Source organism: Peromyscus leucopus, chromosome 22 (genome assembly GCF_004664715.2).
Source record: "Peromyscus leucopus breed LL Stock chromosome 22, UCI_PerLeu_2.1, whole genome shotgun sequence".
Lineage (NCBI taxonomy): Eukaryota > Metazoa > Chordata > Mammalia > Rodentia > Cricetidae > Peromyscus > Peromyscus leucopus.
This window is the reverse complement of record NC_051081.1, coordinates 48,827,637-48,845,932: the sequence shown is the minus strand read 5'-3', so window position 1 is coordinate 48,845,932 and position 18,296 is coordinate 48,827,637.

The following is an 18,296-nucleotide window of genomic DNA, read 5'->3' as shown; positions in this document are numbered from 1 at the left end:
CTTCCCACAGCCAGCGTGTCCTCTCTAGACTCTACAGTGCTCACGAGCCACGTCATGGATAACCAAGAGCCAGCTCTCTGCTGAACTGAGGCACCACATGGTCTGATGGTCCGAAATGTCTCCAGAGGCTCACGTGTGGAACCTTGAGTCCCCAGCCAATGGTGCTGTTTAGGAAGGCTGTAGAATCAATCTTTAGGAGACAGGGCCTGGCTGGCAGATGGAGATCCCTAAAGATGGCTGCTGAAGGCTGTAGCCCACCCCGCTCAGCCTGCCATGCAGTCAACAACCTTCCACCACACACTTCCGCTGCCGTGAATTCAGCGGCCACCCCTTACCTTCCCTGCCTGCCATGATGGATAGAAACCTGCCGAAGCCACCAGCCACAATGGATTTCTCCTTCCCTGTTTCTCTAAGTATTTTGTTCACAGCAATGCAATTGCCATGCAATTCTCTCTCTCTCTCTCTCTCTCTCTCTCTCTCTCTCTCTCTCTCCCTCCCTCCCTCCCTCCCTCCCTCCCTCCCTCTCTCTCTCTCTCTCTCTCTCTATCTCTCTATCTCTCTCTCTCTCTCTCTCCAGTCTGCAGACAACACAGCAAATACCATCCTTCCCCTTCTCTGCGAGTTCCTCCTTTCTTTTGATCTTGTTGATAGCTTTCATTCTTCCCTTTGTCGCTTGATATAAAAGTTAAAATTGCAAATATCTCATTGTGTCCCCATCAGGAGAAACGGTGGGACTTCAAAGGCTGACACCAAGGCAAGGCACAGAAGCTGGAGCTTATATTTTGAATAATCAGTTTCTGATTAATTTGATCATTAGTTTCATGACTCCATGAGGTCATCGAGTACCAGAGCCTCCCTGTGCCTTGTGGCGTCAGAGGGGACCCATCATCAGCCACTCCCCTCCTCTGTGGATGCAACTCAGGAAGTGTGAGGGGAAGGCCCTGGGGGGGGGTGACTTGGCAGGTTCATGAACAGCAGGGAGACCTCTGGAAGGGCGGGCATGAAGTCAAGGAAGGGAACATGGCAGAAAGGGCTGTACTCATGAACCCTCATGGTCTGGAACATTAAGAACTTGTATTGACTGAATAAAAGGGAAAAAAAAGAAGTTGTATTGAGCTGGAGAGATGAGCTAGAGTATGTACTATTCTCACAGAGGATCCAAGTTCAGTTCCCAGAGTCTATGCTAGGTACCTTACAACTTTCCCCAACGACGCACACACACACACACACACACACACACACACACACACACACACACACGCACGCGCACACGCACGCGCACACACAAATAATTATGAATAAAATAAATCTAAAAAGAACTCGCTATACCAATGGCCTGAGTTCAATCCCCAGAACACTCAATGGAAGAAGAGAACTGACGCTCTGAAGTTGCCCTTTGACCTCTACACATGCACTACGGCGTGTGCGTTCCTCCCTACACACACATCATACACAGGCAACAACAATAAATAATTTTTTAAACAGAGTGACTTACTAGAACAGCCACATGGGGAACGGGTCGATGAACAGCGAAGAGGTTCTAGAAGTCCTCTGGGAGAGATTAGGGAGCCTCAGTTAATTAACCACTTTCACTAACGTGACCCTCCGTGGTTTAGGTAAGACTCGCAGCAAGGTGGGGGCAAGCTATCACAGAAGTGGAGTGGGCAGAGCTTCCTGGCAGGATGGACCGATGGGAGGGGGAGGAGAAGCGGAGACTAACTCCTGAGCTTTCCCCGGGAGCTTGGGTGGATATGGACCACGCTTCCAAAAGGAGACATGCTTGGAGGCGCACTGTGGAAGCAGGCAGAGAACCTAAGGGTGCGGGTGGGCTGAGGGGCACCGTGCCTGGATCTCACTGGAGAGCAGCAACTGTGTTCCTGCTCCACCCAAGCAGGGAGGGGGCAAAGAAAAGAAGTCACACTCTCCGAGCCCCAAGACACAGAGGAACCTGGGGCTGAACCCTGAGCCACTCGGCAACTTAGAAGATGAACCGTCAGGTTTTACCATTATTCTTTAACCTTTTTTTTTTGAGATGGGATTTCTCCATGTAGCCCTGGATATCCTGGAACTCACTCTATAGACCAGGCTGGTCTTAGAGATCCGCCCGCCTCTGCCTCCCGAGTGCTGGGATTAAAGACGTGCGCCACCACCGCCAGGCTTGTTCTTATTTATTTTTATTTATTTATTTATTTATTATTTATTTATTTATTTATTTATTTATTTTCGAGACAGGGTTTCTCTGTGTAGCTTTGCGCCTTTCCTGGAACTCACTTGGTAGCCTAGGCTGGCCTCGAACTCACAGAGATCGCCTGGCTCTGCCTCCCGAGTGCTGGGATTAAAGGCGTGCGCCGCTGCCACCCGGCCTTGTTCTTTACCCTTTAAAGTGGTGGGACTTTACTGGTTTTCCAGAGTTGGTGGAAATAAACAGGACATATAGTAGAGGTGGTTCCTAGGACCTTGTGAGCCCCATGAAGCATTGGCTATCAGTCACTTGTGACCACAAACAGGAATGCTGAATGGAGGTGCCAGGGTCCTCCTGAGCTGTATGGTGGCTCACCCTGGGCTCAGTGGCCCAAGCTGCTTTGCCTCCTTGGGAAGTGGCTAGCATGCGTATATCTGTATACATGCATACATCTGCTGGGCTGGACTTTACTGCTGTAGGCCTATCATGCCAGCTCCTTGGAAAGCTGAGGCAAGGGAACCACAAGTTCAAACCTTGCCTGAGCTACAGAGTGAGTTGAAAGCCAGCCTGGGCAATTTAAATATGATCTCAAAATAAGAAATGGAAGAGAGAGCTGGGATGCACCTCAGTGGTATAGTGGTTCTCAGCATGCAAGAGACACTAGGTTGACCCTCCAAGACTAGAAAAAGAGAAGAAAAAAGATTAGAAGGAAGAAGGGAAGAGAAAATTAAAAAGAAAGCCACAGGATCTGGAGAGACAGCTCAGCAGTTAAGAGCACTGGCTGCTCTTCCAGAGGACCCAAGTTTGGTCACACATGTCTGCTCACAACTGTCTGTCACTCTAGTTCCAGGGGACCTGGCCTCTGTGGGCACCAGGCAGGAACATGATACGCACACATACATGCAGGCAAAACACTCATAAACATGAAACAACAAAAAAAAAATCTTTTTCTTTAAACAAAGAAAAAAGCCATCCCACAAATCGTAATAGACCAAGTAAACTCCTTTTTTATTTTTAAAAGTTTAAAAATGAGTTCACTCTTAAGAAACAAGAATAATGAACGGAAAGGAAAAAGTCACAATGCTGTCGGGAGTGGTATTGGGAAGCCAGCAGGGCCCAGGCTGGCCACAGATAGGCTCACAGATGCTGGGGTAAGATTTATAAGCAAAGGCAGTTCACCTAGACAGCAACACATAAACTCTCCGCCACAAAGAACAGAGAATGCATGGGCCTCGGAGCAGAGGCGGCGGCTCACAGTGACAGGTATGAGTCATCGCTGCCTTTGATTCCGCTAATAACCTGACTTCCTGAAGACAGAAGAAACGCCTGGTACAGGCCCCAGCTCGGCAGAAAAGGAGGTGCTTGGAGAATTAGTTACCCAAACAAGCTGTCACTCACGCCCCAAGCTTGGGAATGACGCGCTGAGACCCGCACGATATCCTTACATGGATACGTGGATCGCTCCGTCGCACCCATAGCGGATTCTGATGCGTATTAAAACCTAACACGCGCTAAAATAAGGAGCACCAAACACCGGGGTGGGGAGACGCTGTTTGCTTGAGGTTACTTGCCTAGGGAGGTGGGGGCTGCTTTAGACTCACATCTAATATCAGGCCCCCCCGAAATAGTTCCCAGATGCTTGAAGGAGTCAAATAAATACGTGAGAGGGGAACGCATTAAAAATAGATCTGAGTATTTATTCCAGCTTCAGAAATAGGCTGGCTTCTTCAAGATGTAATCAACAGGAGACGTGTCAGAGGAAACCAGCATCTGACCATTTCATTGAACCTTTTTTATTTTGTAGATGTGGTGCTTGTGTGTGTGTGTGTGTGTGTGTGTTTGCATGTGTGTGGGCACGTGTGTATGGAGGTCCGAGGCGGATGTCAGTGTCTTCCTCGATTGCTCTCTACCTTATCCACTGAGGCGGGGTCTCTCGTTTAGACTGGGGATCATGGGTTCCCTGGCACAGCTAGGCAGCTTGCTCCAGGGAACCTCTGCCTCTGCTTTCCAAGGGCTCGGTACTGAGGAGGGCTCCATGTTTACCTGCCTTTCACACGGGTGCTGTGGAGCTGAAGTCTGTTCGTCACACTTGAACACAGGGTGCTTTACCCACCAAGGTGTCTTCCCAGCCCCCGTTTCATGGACAGTCTAAATCAGCACAGCTTAGCACCCCTCAACTGTTAAGTGATAGGCAACTACCATGTGTTAAGCATGCAGTAAGCATGGGGTGCTTACAAAGACATCCACACTACCCCGATCATCCCCAGGCAGCCTCCAGAGACCTCGCCTTTCCCTGGATTTCTAACAGGGCTGGAGGTCACGTGACTGTCCACAAAGTGTCCCCTGGGTCAATCTGACTTGAGATCGCCCTTCTCCGTCATACTAGAACAGGCCACGACAGCAGGAAGATATCTTCAGCATGCAGTGAGTTTCTTCAGATGAATTAGAAACTCTCCAGGGTACCCCAAGGGCAAGGAGGCAATGGTACACAAGTGACTGACAGTTCCCATAAGAGACAAATGTCTCAGCTGGCTGCAGGGGAGATGTCCTGGGGAGGACCAACAACCTGAAGCCAGAGACTACCAAAGGGCACTGAGCTCAGGGCAGGAGACCCCCCCCTCCCCTGCAGCAGATCTTCCCAGGGCCCCCAAACTGAGTCCTGGTTAGTCCCTGGGCAGGTAGCAAAGTTCCAGCAACCAGGTGCCTGCAGCCCTGGATTCTAGTCTCAGCTCAGCTCCTTACCAGCTGGTGACCTGGGCCATGCTTGTGTGTCTTTACGATAAAAACAGAGAAAGGGATCGAATGAAAAGATCCAGGGATGGCACCCAGCGCTTGGGTGGCATTCCAGGACTGTGCCCAGGTCCCAGGGCTCCTGCCACCACTTCTGAGTGGGGCTGGAGGGACTCGGGCATGTGCATAGTGTGCCTGCAGGAAGCTGTCAGGGCACAGTGGGAGGTAAAAGTCCAGCAGTGATCTGGGGGTGGGTGGGAGGGGCTGAGGGCTACACAGAGACAAGGGAGCTGCCAGCACCTGGCCAGGGAACCATAGCCCAGGCTAGCTGGATTCTACTGGAGTCTCACCTGCTGTGGTGGTGTGAATGAGAACGGTCCCCATAGGCTCATATATTTGAATACTTGGTCTCCATTACTGGAACTGTTTGGGAAGGTTTAAGAGGTGTGGCTTTGTTAGAGGAGGTGTGTCACGGCGCAGGGGGGGGGGAGGGCTTTGAGGTTTCAAAAGCCCATGCCAGGCCCAATCTCACACACTCTCTGCCTGCAACTTGCCGGTTAGATGTGAGCTCTCGGTTACTGCTCCAGCACCATGCCTGCCTGCCTGCCTGCCATGGTTCCCTGCCATAATGTCCATGGACTCACCCTCTGAAACTGTAAGCAAGCTCCCAATGAAATGCTTCCTTATAGAAGTTGCCTTGGTCATGGCATCTCATCACAGCAATAGAATGGTAACAATGACCTCTGCAGTCACCTGGAGCTGCAGAGTGAAAGCAGCCAGTGCACAGGCCTGGTGGCTGGCAGCATAGGAACACGAGATATTATATGATGTGCGGGCTTCCAGCCCCAGCAGCGTGTATAACAGAATACTGAGACCCCCGAAAGATACCCATCTCGCCCCTAGAAGCTGCGCGTGTGCTCGGATATGTGGCAAAGGAGACTGGGTTGCAGTCTAATTGCCTGACTTGAAAATAGAAGCTCGTCCAGGGCTCCATGGAGGCCAGCGTCTTTAAAGGTGAGGGAGGAGGCTGTAGAGCATAGCTCAGTGTGGAGAGGGAGGCTTTAATGTGCGGGAAGCCCTGGTTCGTTCCCTGGGCTGCGTAAAACCTGGCAGAAGCTTAAGCTGGCCTCGGAGTCATTACGTAGCCCAGGCTGGCCCTAGACTTGCAGTCTGTCTCAGCCACTTCAGTGCCCAGTGATGGACCGTATGTATGCGTCATCACGTCCTAAGAGGACGGGTCTATCAGATACCGCTTACATTTTGTGACACCGTAGAGCCCTGTGTGCCAGCCCTAATGTGGCACTAGCAGACACCACTGTTCAAGGAGTGGACAGGATGCTCCCATCAGGCCACGTGAGACAACATGGACACTACCCAGTCAACCTCGGCTCCACGGCCGTCCCCGATTTGTAAGCGAATATGAATTTTAAGCACTGGGATGTGTGTAAAAAACCGAATACTCTACACGTTACTTGAGGGACATTTCTCTAGGATGGCTCAGCCTGGAGCAGGAATAGAAGCCCTGGGCAGTGCCAACACCTGGGTGTGGCCATCGCCAGCTCTGTAGAATATTTGACATCTTCAATACAATTGACATGTGGTCCTGCCTGTGACCATGGCCACCCATGGCCGCAACAGCAGACAGCCATCACCCCAGTGTCCTGCCCTTATTACCACTCCCCAGTCTCACCCCTGCCCCAGGTCCCCAGGCAGACTCCCCAGTCTCACCCCTGCCCCAGGTCCCCAGGCAGACTCCCAGTCTCACCTACACCCCCCACCCCACCCCCTTCCCCAGGGCCTAGGCAGTTGCTCATCTACTTTCTGTCAGACCAGCAGCTTCTTGTGAGTGATTCTGATTAGTCTCTGGGGACAGTCTGTTCCCACCCTTCTTTGAAAGCAATGGCACCATTAAGCTCTTGGGGACAAGGCAGCGTCCTCACCATGGTCAACTGTGTGTGGCTAGCCAAGCCCCCTAATCAAGTAACCCCCAGGAACGCTGGTCCTTTTTCATCCCTTCTCGGTACAATGTGCACTAAACAGACAGGAACGAAAAGCAAGCAGCTGGGCTCCTCCAGCTGCCACTAGACGGGCATTCAATGTCCAGCCAGCGTCCACTTGCTCCACATCGCTGGCTCCGGGTTAGGTGGAAAACCCTGGAGCACCAGTTAGATGCTGATGCTAATCATCCTGCCTGTGAGGCTCTGGCCAGTGAGTGCGGGAGGGGAGCACTTCTCTAGACCTCGGTGCTGTGGCTGGAGGGACACTGAGATGCCTCATGGGACTCCCCTGGGTCCCCTGAGCCCAGGTAAGGGTGGGCTACATGCACTCCGACCCCGCTTGGCATCTTGAGTTTGTACTGGCCATGTCTCCTTTCTCCTTCTTCTGCCTCAGACACCTGCGTGGTCCCTGGATCACCTGCTCCGCGGTCCTAGGAATCCAGTGAAATAACTTGCCACCAGCATCCCACGATAGAAAGGCAAGCCGGACCCGATAGATCCTGCCCCCTTCTGAAGTGGCCACACACCCCAGTCACTCCTCACTATGGGCGACTTTGTTTACATGTGTGAACGGCACTCTAGGAAATCCTCTCCTGCTTGACTCATCCCGGGTGTCAGTGAGTTACAACCGTGCAGTGACAGCTGGTGACCTGAGACCAGCATCCTGTCAGCCAGCAGCCTTGTGACAAGCTGGCTTGACCTCAATGTGAGCCGTCAGTTCCACATACAAAAGGAGCCTTTGTGGCCAGGAAGGAAAGACAAGCATGCATGCACATCCACACACACTCACACACTCAAATACAAACACACACACATACACATACAAACACACTCACACACAATACACACACACACAATACACACACACAAAACACACACACATACACACAAACACACTCACACACAAACACACACACATACACACACTCACACACAAACATACTCACATACACACTCACACACATACACACAAACACACTCACACATACACACAAACTCACATGCATACACACTCACACACAAACACACTCACATACACTCAAACACATTCACATACACAGGCACATACACATTCAAACACACATATAACACACACACACACACACACACACACACCTCAAACACATACACACACAGCTCAAACACACTCATTCACACACACACAGGCACAGACACATTCAAACACACATATACTATACAAACACACACACACCTCAAACACTCACACACACACATAAACTGAGAGCTAAACATCATGACACATGAGTGAACTACTCACCAGTGCTGGCACAGGAACAGAAAAATAGCCCAAATCTGATTTGTTTTCCCAGACTTGAGAATAAACTGTTAATAAACTGGGAAACAAATCTCGCTGCAGCAAACATCCCATCAATTAAAAGCCTGGGACTCTTTCCCTCCGTTCAAAAGCTTGGAGACTGTCTTACGAAGGAGGGTATTCAAATTTAACTTTTAAAGACAATTAAGTAGGATCTAAGTGATTGTTTTCCATTATTTTTCCCAAGCTTCGAGGGTTGCCAGATGGCTTCTGCAACCGTCCTTTACCCTCGTAAAAGAAAGTGGATTACAAGTGTCGGTGAGGATCCTGGCTCAGAAACGCCAGCTCTCCACCAGTCATGGAAACATGTGTTGCTGGCAGAGAGAAAGGAAATGAATGAGGCAGGAAAGGACCCAGGAACAGATCTCTAGAAGATGGACTTGGCAGCTCCCGGAGACGATATTTCCAATCAATGAGGAGAAGACAGATGAACCGACAAATGGCATTGTCAGGATGTGCTGTCATTTAGAAGGAAATTAAGATGGCTCACACGACATGGATTCTGGAAGCATCCGAGGTCTAAACATATGCCTCTAGATCTGAAAGGAAATCTAATGTTTTTTTTTTTTTTTTTTTTTTTTTTTTTTTTTTTTTTTTTTTTTTTTTTTTTTTTGAGACAGGGTTTCTCTGTGTAGCTTTGCGCCTTTCCTGAACTCACTTGGTAGTCCAGGCTAGCCTTGAACTCACAGAGATCTGCCTGCCTCTGCCTCCCGAGTGCTGGGACTAAAGGCGTGCGCCACCGCCACCATCCGGCAAATCTAATGATCTTTTAAAAAGGAAAGAAACCAAACCCCAGGTGCCCACTACCTGCCACGCCTGTGCTCCGGGTGCCTGGAGCAGTTTTCCCTCGGTGCTCACACTTTCAAGGCAGTTAAAGCATCATGGTTCTTCCCCTCGCAGCCACCCACACTGAGCCAAATGTCAGGACAAAGTGGGAAAACAGATGTCTGAAACCTCTCTGACCGGAAGGAAGGAATCCTGTTCTGCAACCTGCGCTTCCCCAGAGAGTCTGTGCCTGTCTGCTCTTTGAAACCTCTCAATAGATTCTGGAGGAAGCAGAGTAAGGTTGACCCCAAATGAGAAAACATCCCAGACGTGCCTGAGGGGCGGCAGCTTAGAATACGGGTTAATTAAAGAGAAATAATGAAGGCCACGGATTACAGAGGCTTCGAGGGAAACGGGATCACATAAACTGAGCAGCAAAGGACAGACGAAGAACGGGAAATTCGTAATTAGAAGGCAGACAGAAAGGGTATGAGGGGAGTCAAGGGCTTTTTATTGAGAGAGGGAGGGAGAGAGAGGGGGAAAGAGAGGGGGGGAGGAGAGGGAGAGAGAGAGAGGGAGAGGGAGAGAGGGAGAGAGAGAGAGAGAGAGAGAGAGAGAGAGAGGGAGGGAGGGAGGGAGGGAGGGAGGGAGGGAGAGAGGGAGAGAGGGAGAGAGGGAGAGAGGGAGAGAGGGAGAGAGGGAGAGAGGGAGAGAGAGAACAGCCTCAGTCCAGAACAAGAAAAAAAAAAAAATGGGATTCAAGAGGGCATTAAGGCCTGCCCGAGTTTTCTGTTTCTATGATGAAATACCCTGACCGGAAGTAACTTAGGGAGGAGAGGATTTGTTTGGCTCACAGGTCCAGGTTAGGATGCATTATGGATGGGAAATAAGGTCAGAAAATTAGGAAACCGCATCCACAGTCATGAGCAGAACACAGCCATGCTGCCTGTTTGCTCCCGTCCAGCCTTCTGCCCTGTGTAGTTCAGGAACCCCTCCCTAGGAATGGTACCCACCGTGGGCTGGGTCTTGCTACATCAATTAACCAATAAGCCGATCTCCCCCGGGCATGCCTGTAGACGGTCGTGATCAGGACAATTACACACTCTCCTCCCGGGCGGTTCTAAGGTGTGGCAAGCTGACAATAAAGACTACTGATCATGAGGAGTCTGTTCCCGTGGATGAACAAGCACTTCATGGCATCCACATACTTCCGTGCCCCCTGAGCCTCCCAGCCTCTGCACAAAGAGGGGGCCAGCCAGGAACCAAAAAGCTGAAGGGACTGACTGGCCCATGGCCCCATCGTGGACAGGTAAGCTGGGACAGACTTGAACCAGCTCCTTCCCAGTGTCTCCCTGTTTAAAATTAAAAGCAAGAAAAAAAGGACAAAGCTGTGCCTTTGAAGAGAGGGGCCAAGAGGGACTTCAAAAATCACCCAACATTCATGCTGGTCAAACCAAACTGAATGATGGGAAACAGGTCCTTCAAAGCAAATCACCATCGATTGGCGGGCATGCATCCTATTTTTAAAAGCCGACTTTTCTGCCTCAAGAGTTGTAATTAAAGCGTGCCCCAGTGAACTTCACGCCTGTGGTCCAGCTGCCCAGGGAGCACACCCACCCCCTGCTGGTCCTGCTCCCATGCCCTCCTGGGGCAGCCATGTGCCTATGTCTCCCAAGCGAGAGACAGGATTCCGATGAGAGCCTTTCACAACCAGGAGCTTCGCGTTTACTTTTAGAGGACTTAAAAACACTGTGTCCCAGGGGTCAACGGTGTGGCTCAGCCAATGAAGGCTCATGTTGCTCCAGGACTGTGACCTGAGTCCAGTTCCTGGAACTCATCTAACGTAGAAGGAGATGCTCCACAGTGTTGTCCCTGCACCCCGACACACACACATCATGTACACCTACAACAGTGATAAATAAAAATTGTAAATGGTATTTCCAGAACTGGTTTGCCTCTTTTCTCTCCTCTCTCCCTTAAAAACAAAAGCAAAAACGTTTATTTATTTACTAATTTTTTGGGGGGTTACAGCACACACCGTCACAGGTCAGAGGACAGCTTTGAGGGTCCGTTCTCTCCTTCTACCAACTGAGTTCCAGAGTTCAAACTCAGGTCATTAAGCTTGTGGAGAGCGCCTCTCCTCTCCTGCTGAGCCTTGTCGACAGCTCCCTGTCTCCCTTTGAGAGGCCCTGTCTTGCTGTGGGACCCCAGGCCAGCTTCAAAGCTTTTACGCATAAGTGATTCTCCTGCCTCAGCCTCTCAGGTGCGGGGATTCCAAGCGTGTGTCACCATGCCTCACTTACTGTTTCTTCCACTGACAGCACTGGAAATCAGGAGGATTCTGGGAGAAGCAGCCTGGCCGCCAGCCCTGCAGGGCCTAAGCCTCCTTGCTAGTGGTGAGAGATGGGCCGGGTTCCATCTGCACTCTAGACTTGGGACGGCTGTGCAGGCTGCTTAGGGACAGTCCGACCGACCCCCAACCCAGTCAGCTCCTCCACCCCATACCTTGAGGGAAATAATATCAGGGGGATGAGGCTGTGGCAACAAAGTCTGTAGCCCACAGCTAAGAAGCTGCATAGGGTCACCAGGAGGCTGCTCTGTCCACCTCACTCCCAAAAGCCTCAGGTTGGTGGGCTTTAAGACCTTTGAAGACTTTAATGTCCCTTGTAATGCTTTTACCACCCAGCAAGGCTCACTCTTTGTTCATTTCTCGAATACCTACTGATCCCTTACTCTGGGGGGTCCTGAGAAAGAAAGGTCAACAAATGATACTTCCCCTTCAGGCCCACAAAAGAAACAAATTCAAGGCAGAAGAAGCCAGTCAGCTGCACACCATCACCTCCCCCATCAAGAGAGGAAGAGAGGGGAGCCAGGGGAATTCATGGGAAAGTGTAGGAGAGAGAAGGGAGCATTTCTCCAAGAAGCAGGGAGCAAGACCAACGGCCACCATGTTTCTCTAGGGTGGTAGCCAAGACAGATAAGCACAAGGCCAGAATCTCCAGGAAAGCCCGTCTTGCCTCCATGCGAGACATGCCACAGTGCCTCAGAGAACCGTGGCTGCTTCCCTGCCAAGCGAGCGGGGAGCTCACTGCCCACTTCTTGAGTGGTTTGTTAAAGCCAGTCAGCTACCACTTTCTCTGGGGAGGAGACAGGGCCAGAAGTGGAGTCCTAAAGCCACCACTCCAACCTGTCAGGCTGGGCTGCTGAGTGGGAAAGGGGAAAGTGGTGAGAGACGGGCCAGACGCCACAGGAGCCCTCGAAGGGACAGCTACGTCACAGACAACCTGTCACACCCCCTGCCTTCTGCCTCCCTCTTTGGAAAGGAGGCCAGGCCCATTCCTGAGGTGTAGGAATTCTGATATGGCAAAGGCAGACGGGAGGAAGGCAGGGGAACTCAGGGAGGGGTCCTTGCAACCCCGGCAGAAGACACGGTCACCTTCTGTGACTGGTGTAGACTCATCTTCTATGAGAGGTAGCAGCTAGGCACTCTCCCTCAGGCCCCTGATGCGACCTCAGGATCTAGAGAGCCAAGGTCTCTGAATCAAAGCTGTCTCCAGCAAGTAATAGGAGAGCAGGGACGGATGTGAGCAGGCTAAGGAGGCGTCGGTGAATGAGCACTGGCTTGGGCTTTGATAGAACCTATCCCAACTCAAAGGGAAAGCGAGACATCTCCGAGAGGTCCCCAGAATGTCTGAGAGGTCGTGGCTCCAGGTAGCTGAATCTGGAAAGAACCGCAGACAGACAACGCTCCCAGCAAAAAGGCAGCTTGAGTCCGGGCATGGTTCATGCAACAGACTGCGCTGAGTGCCCAGGAGGGGTTTGGGGATGGACCACCACTAGCTGCTGTAGGAACGGGACTCTCAGCCTCCTCTAGGTGGGGATAACTAAAATCCATCAGGGATGGGAACAACCAGGGGTCACAATGAAAGGAGATGAGGGGTTCCGGGTGTGCCAGATAGTTCTAGGTCAACAGAACTCAAGCTGAAGTCATCTGAGAGGAAGAGAACTTAACTGAGAACATGCCTCTATGAGATCAGACTGTAGAGACGCCTGTAGAGAATTTTCTCAATTAGTGATTGATGGGGGAGAGCCTGGCCCATTTGTGGGTGGTGCCATCCCTGGGCTGGTGGTCCTGGGTTCTATAAGAAAGCAGGCTGAGCAAGCCATGGAGAGCAAGCCAGTAAGCAGCACCCCTCCATGGCCTCTGCGTCAGCTCCTGCCTCCAGGTTCCTGCCCTGTTTGAGTTCCTGTCCTGACTTCCTTAGATGATAAATGGTGATGTGAAGCATAAACCAAACTGTAGCTGGACTTTCCTTTGAGGCACCAGCTCACAAATAATGACACGGAGATTTATTATTAATTATGAAAGCTTGGCCTTAGCTTAGGCTTGTCCCACTAGCTCTTAAAACTCAAATTAAGCTACATTACTAGGTTATTAATCTATGTTCTGCCATGTGGCTTGGTCACCTCTCCTCTGTACTATTATGTCCGACTTCTTCAGTGTCTCGCTGGTGTCTCCTGCCATGCACCAGATTCATCACCCATTCCCCACCCCCGGAAGTCCCGCCTATTCTCTCCAGCCTAGCCATTGGCCATTCAGCTCTTTATTAAACCAACCACAGGGACACATCGTCACACAAGGTAAACGATTATTCCACAACACCAAATAAACCCTTTTCTTCCCCAAGTTGTTTGGTCATGGTGTTTCATCGTAACAAGGGTAACGCCACCTAAGACACCGGAAACGGGACCTCTGATGTGACAACAATAGCAGCAGGACGGAGCCACATATCACACACCTATAAACAAAGCTTCTGTGAGACCTCAACTCTCAAGCAGAGCAGCCACAGCACTGGCCAAGAGAAGCCAGGCCGCTCTGCAAACCAATGGGCACAATTCTTTGTCGATTTTCCGGGGTAGGGTAAAAGTTGGTAATTTAGCATCCAAAGATGGTTTTCTTCTCTCTCAGACCTGTGGCCAACCTGTCACAGAAACCTGTGAGTTCCTCTGGGACTGGAGCCATTGTCCTGGGCAAACATCTCATGTGTGGTTCAGTATGGGCAACTTAAGGGCATTAAATGTGTGAGGTGCTTCAGGAGTAAAAGATTAAGGTACGAGGCTACTGAGGTAGTTTGCCGGGTAAAGGCATTTGCCAGTTGTATTAGTCAGGGTTCTCTAGAGTCCCAGAACTTATGGAATGAGCCTCAATATGTGTGTGTGTGTGTGTGTGTGTGTGTGTGTGTGTGCGTGTGTGCGTGTGTGCGTGCGCGCGCACACGCGCGCATACACACACACACACACACACACGTAGAGAGAGAGAGAGGGAGATGGAATTTATTAGAATAAGTTGGATTTACAGGCTATGGTCCAACTAATCCAACAGTGGCTAGCTGTGAACAGAACGTCCAAGAATCCAGTAGCTGCTCAGTCCCACGAGGATGGATGTCTCACCCAGTCTTCAGTAGATGCTGGAATCCCGAAGCACTGGGCTCCGATGCCAGTGAAGGAATGAAAGTGTTAGGAAGATGAGGGCCAGCAAGGCAAAGAGCAAAAGCTCCCTTCTTCTGTACCTTATACAGACTTCCAGCTAGAGTGGTGACCCCTATTACAGGTGTGTCTTCCTGCCTCAAGATCAAAGATGTATGTCTTCCCGCCTCAAGATCCCATCTCTATGTTCCCGACTGGAAGTGGATTCCCCCACTTCAAACCAAGCAGAGCCTCTCCCACCGGTGTGCCCCCATTTTGGGACTGCAGTTCATCCCGGATAGAGTCAAGTTGACAACCAAGAATAGCCCATTCCACCAGTCCAGCTACCAAGTCTGGCAGCCTCAGTTCCATCCCCGGGCCATACAAGGTGGGAGAAGAGAGCCAGTGTCACAAGTCATCATATGACTCCCACCCCCACTCAAACACATAGGCTGTGTCCTGCATGGATTTTTCACACACACACACATGCATGCATGCATGCGCACACGCAAATAAACGTTTGAAAAGTAAAAGAACACAGAGAAAGAAAACAGACATCAGCTCCAGTGGGCAATCAGCGTTCTGTATGCAGGGCCCAGCAGACTCTGACCCACAGGTTACCTCAGCTAAGCAGTGAAACAAGATGAAGGCCGAAATGTCAAGCGTGCTCGTGCATTCCAGTCACCCACGGGGCACCTGTAGGTCAAACACAGAGTCGGTGTGCACAGCTGAGTAGCCTTAGGGTCCCCGAAAGGAACTTTGACCACTGCAGTCAGAACCTACCCAGGAGAGGCCCTCTCACGGCACAGCTAGCGGAAGACTGATGTATCGCCCCGCACTGCGGCCTCCAAAACAGAGCCCCTTTGTGTCAAACAAGGACAAGAGAACCTGCAGGACCCTTTAGGTTTGCGCCTTGGCGACACAGGAGCCCACGAGCCTGAGTTCATAGTAGACTACGGAGGCTTCGGCACAGACGAGAGAAATGTGCAGAGAGGCGGGGAGTACTGTGAATGCCGTGGGGATTGACCACTGTTTGACCTAGGCCTCTGTGGCTGTCATGAAACACCATGACCCAAAGGAACTTGGGGGTTCATGGTGGGGGGCAGTGTTTATTTGGCTTACATATCCCAGGTCAGAGTTCACTGAGGGAAGCCAAGGCAGGAACCTGGAGGCAGGGATTGAAGCCGGGGCCACGGAGGGGTGCTGCTTACTGGCTTGCTCCCCATGGCTTGTTCAGCCTGCTTTCTTACAGAACCCAGGACCACCAGGCCAGGGATGGCCCCACCCACCATGGTCTGGGCCCTCCCTCATTGATCATTATGAAAACGCCCCATCGTAGACCCATCTGGTAGAGGCAATTCCTCCGCTGATATTTCCTCTTCCCAGATGACTCCAGTTTGAGTCACAGCGACAAAACACGGACCCCCTCCCCCCCACTCCACGTTTCTCCCTTGTTGAGCCCCGGGGCAGCCTGCTCGGGCCTGTGTGCTGACAGTTTGGACAAGAGGAATGAAGCTGCTTGAATTACTGCTCCAACAGGCTGGAGGTGACAGCAGACGAATCGTCCAAAGAGGAGGAGGAAGAAGGGGGGGGTGTAGCGGTAACGCCCGCATTACCGATACCCGTTCACCATGTCCGAGCGAAGGGCTGCGGATTAAAAATAGAGACAAGAGACAGCGAGTCATTCGCCACGGCTGAATGTCGAATGCCGTTTATTGAAAGAGGGAAGAAACCTTAAATACAGGCTTACAACACAAATGGAGGATCCTCTGAGGGCAGAAGTTCGCTAGCAATGGTCTACATTCTAGACCCAATGTTCTACATACTTGCATCTAAGTTGTTTACACCAAATACAGGATGCACCTAAGTTGTTTACACCACAAGCAGGATGTAGGAACAAAGAACCTCCGGTAAGCTCTCCGGTGATCCTAAGGTGAGAAGGACACCGGCAGGGAATCTGAATAGGGAGGACACCTGGTAAAGGTCAGCAAGCAAGGCTGCAGCCACTCACAGTCGGGGGCCAGGGCCCATGGCGCCCACAGCGGGGGAGGGGACAAATAGGATAGAAAGCAGTGGCTGCCCAAACGACAGCAAGGGCAGAGACTGGAACACAGGGCAGCCAGTGTGCCAAGAGCTTCCCATCCCTCAGCTCATCCAGCCTTCAGAGCGCCATGGCCAAGGGGACAAGCAGGGGTGAATGTCCCCGTGTGGACGGAGACTAAGACACAAGGAGAGGACTACACAGAGCGGTGACTCAAACGCCCATCACCCATCCCCTCCTCTCTGTCCCGGGCCATTCTCTGCTAGAAAGTGAAGGGGGCAGACCTCGGACATGTCACACCAAACGACACACGGGTCCTCCGGAATCGATCAAGACGTTCCTCCCCTCGGGGAAATGGTATCTATGCATTTAAATTGGTGTCTTCGTCATCAGATGAAGGGCATTTTATTTTAATGTTAACAGCTGAGAGGCAAAATCAGGTCCCGTTTCAAGTACCACTGAAATCTGCTGTGTGGGTAGCTCTCCATGTGGAAATGAGGCACCCTTAACAGCCGCCCACACAGCCGCCTAATCTTCACTCAAGAGGCGCTATTGGAAAAAAAAAAAAAAAAGGTGACTCAAAACCACCAGAAACTTTGAATTTAACTCCTAAAACCTTCAGCTGATGGGCTGGGAAAGGAGCCAAGGCCACAACATGGCGGAACTGGACTCCAGCCTTGTCCACAAGACATCTGTCACCGTGTGCAGGGACAGCCACGTGTTGAGCCCACATGAACACCTGACTCCCTCATGACAGCCTGTCACCATGCCACTCCTGGGGCAGCCCGAGGGGTCCTGGACAGGAGAGGCGATGTTCTGTGTTGTTCACAGATTGGGAGGGAGTTGATACTTGCTGCTTCTACTCCAGTGCACACACATGTCTGTCTACCCTGTGGCCTCCTGCTGGATCCCTGGGACATTTGCAATCTGGCCTTCTGCTTCAAGATGTCCCTGCCAAACTCCACTGCCCTGGGATATTGTAGTCTCTGGAACAAGAGTTGGGCATTGGGGGCTCCCTTTACCACAGTTCCGGGACCCTGTGAGGTGTCCTTCATGGCCTTGGTCCCTCTCCTTTCTTAGACGGTCCATCTCAGGTACCTCTGCCTCCCCTCCATCGAGGCCTCACAGCTATCCTGGAGAAAGACCCACGGACAGGCTCTAGCAGTGTCCAAGGCTGATCTATTTGGGGAGAAGGAGGGTTTGAGACAGGATTTCTCTGTGCAGCCCTGACTGTCCTGGAATTTGCTCTGTAGACCAGGCTGGCCTCAGACTCAGAGATTCACTTGCCTCTGCCTTCAGAGTGCTGGGATCAAAGGTGTGAGCCGCCGCCGCTGCCGCCGCCGCCGCCGCCACTAGGAAGGCTGATCTATCTTACAGTTTACGATCTGCTGAAACAGGACCATCTTTCCCCTGTAGCTCTGTCAATGTGTAGCCGTATGGACACCACATTCCACATCTCCTCTGCCCTGTGAGCTGACTATGGGAAGGAAGATTCTAGAAAAGGCCACAAGGATGCAGACATGCTCATGGGCAAGCCAGAGCGCTGCCATCAAAGACATAACACACACACACTCTGAGCACGGAGCCACAGAGGTAGAAGGCATTTCTGGACCCAGGATTTTTCACGGGAGCCGTCAACAGGACAGAAGGGACATTCCGACACCGTCTTTGGGATGACGGAGCCATCTGAAGGGCCCTTGGCTGAGACACCTGGTGCCTCGCCATACTCCCCCTCAGCCACTGGGTTCACACATCTCCAGCTTCAAGAGGCCAGGTTTT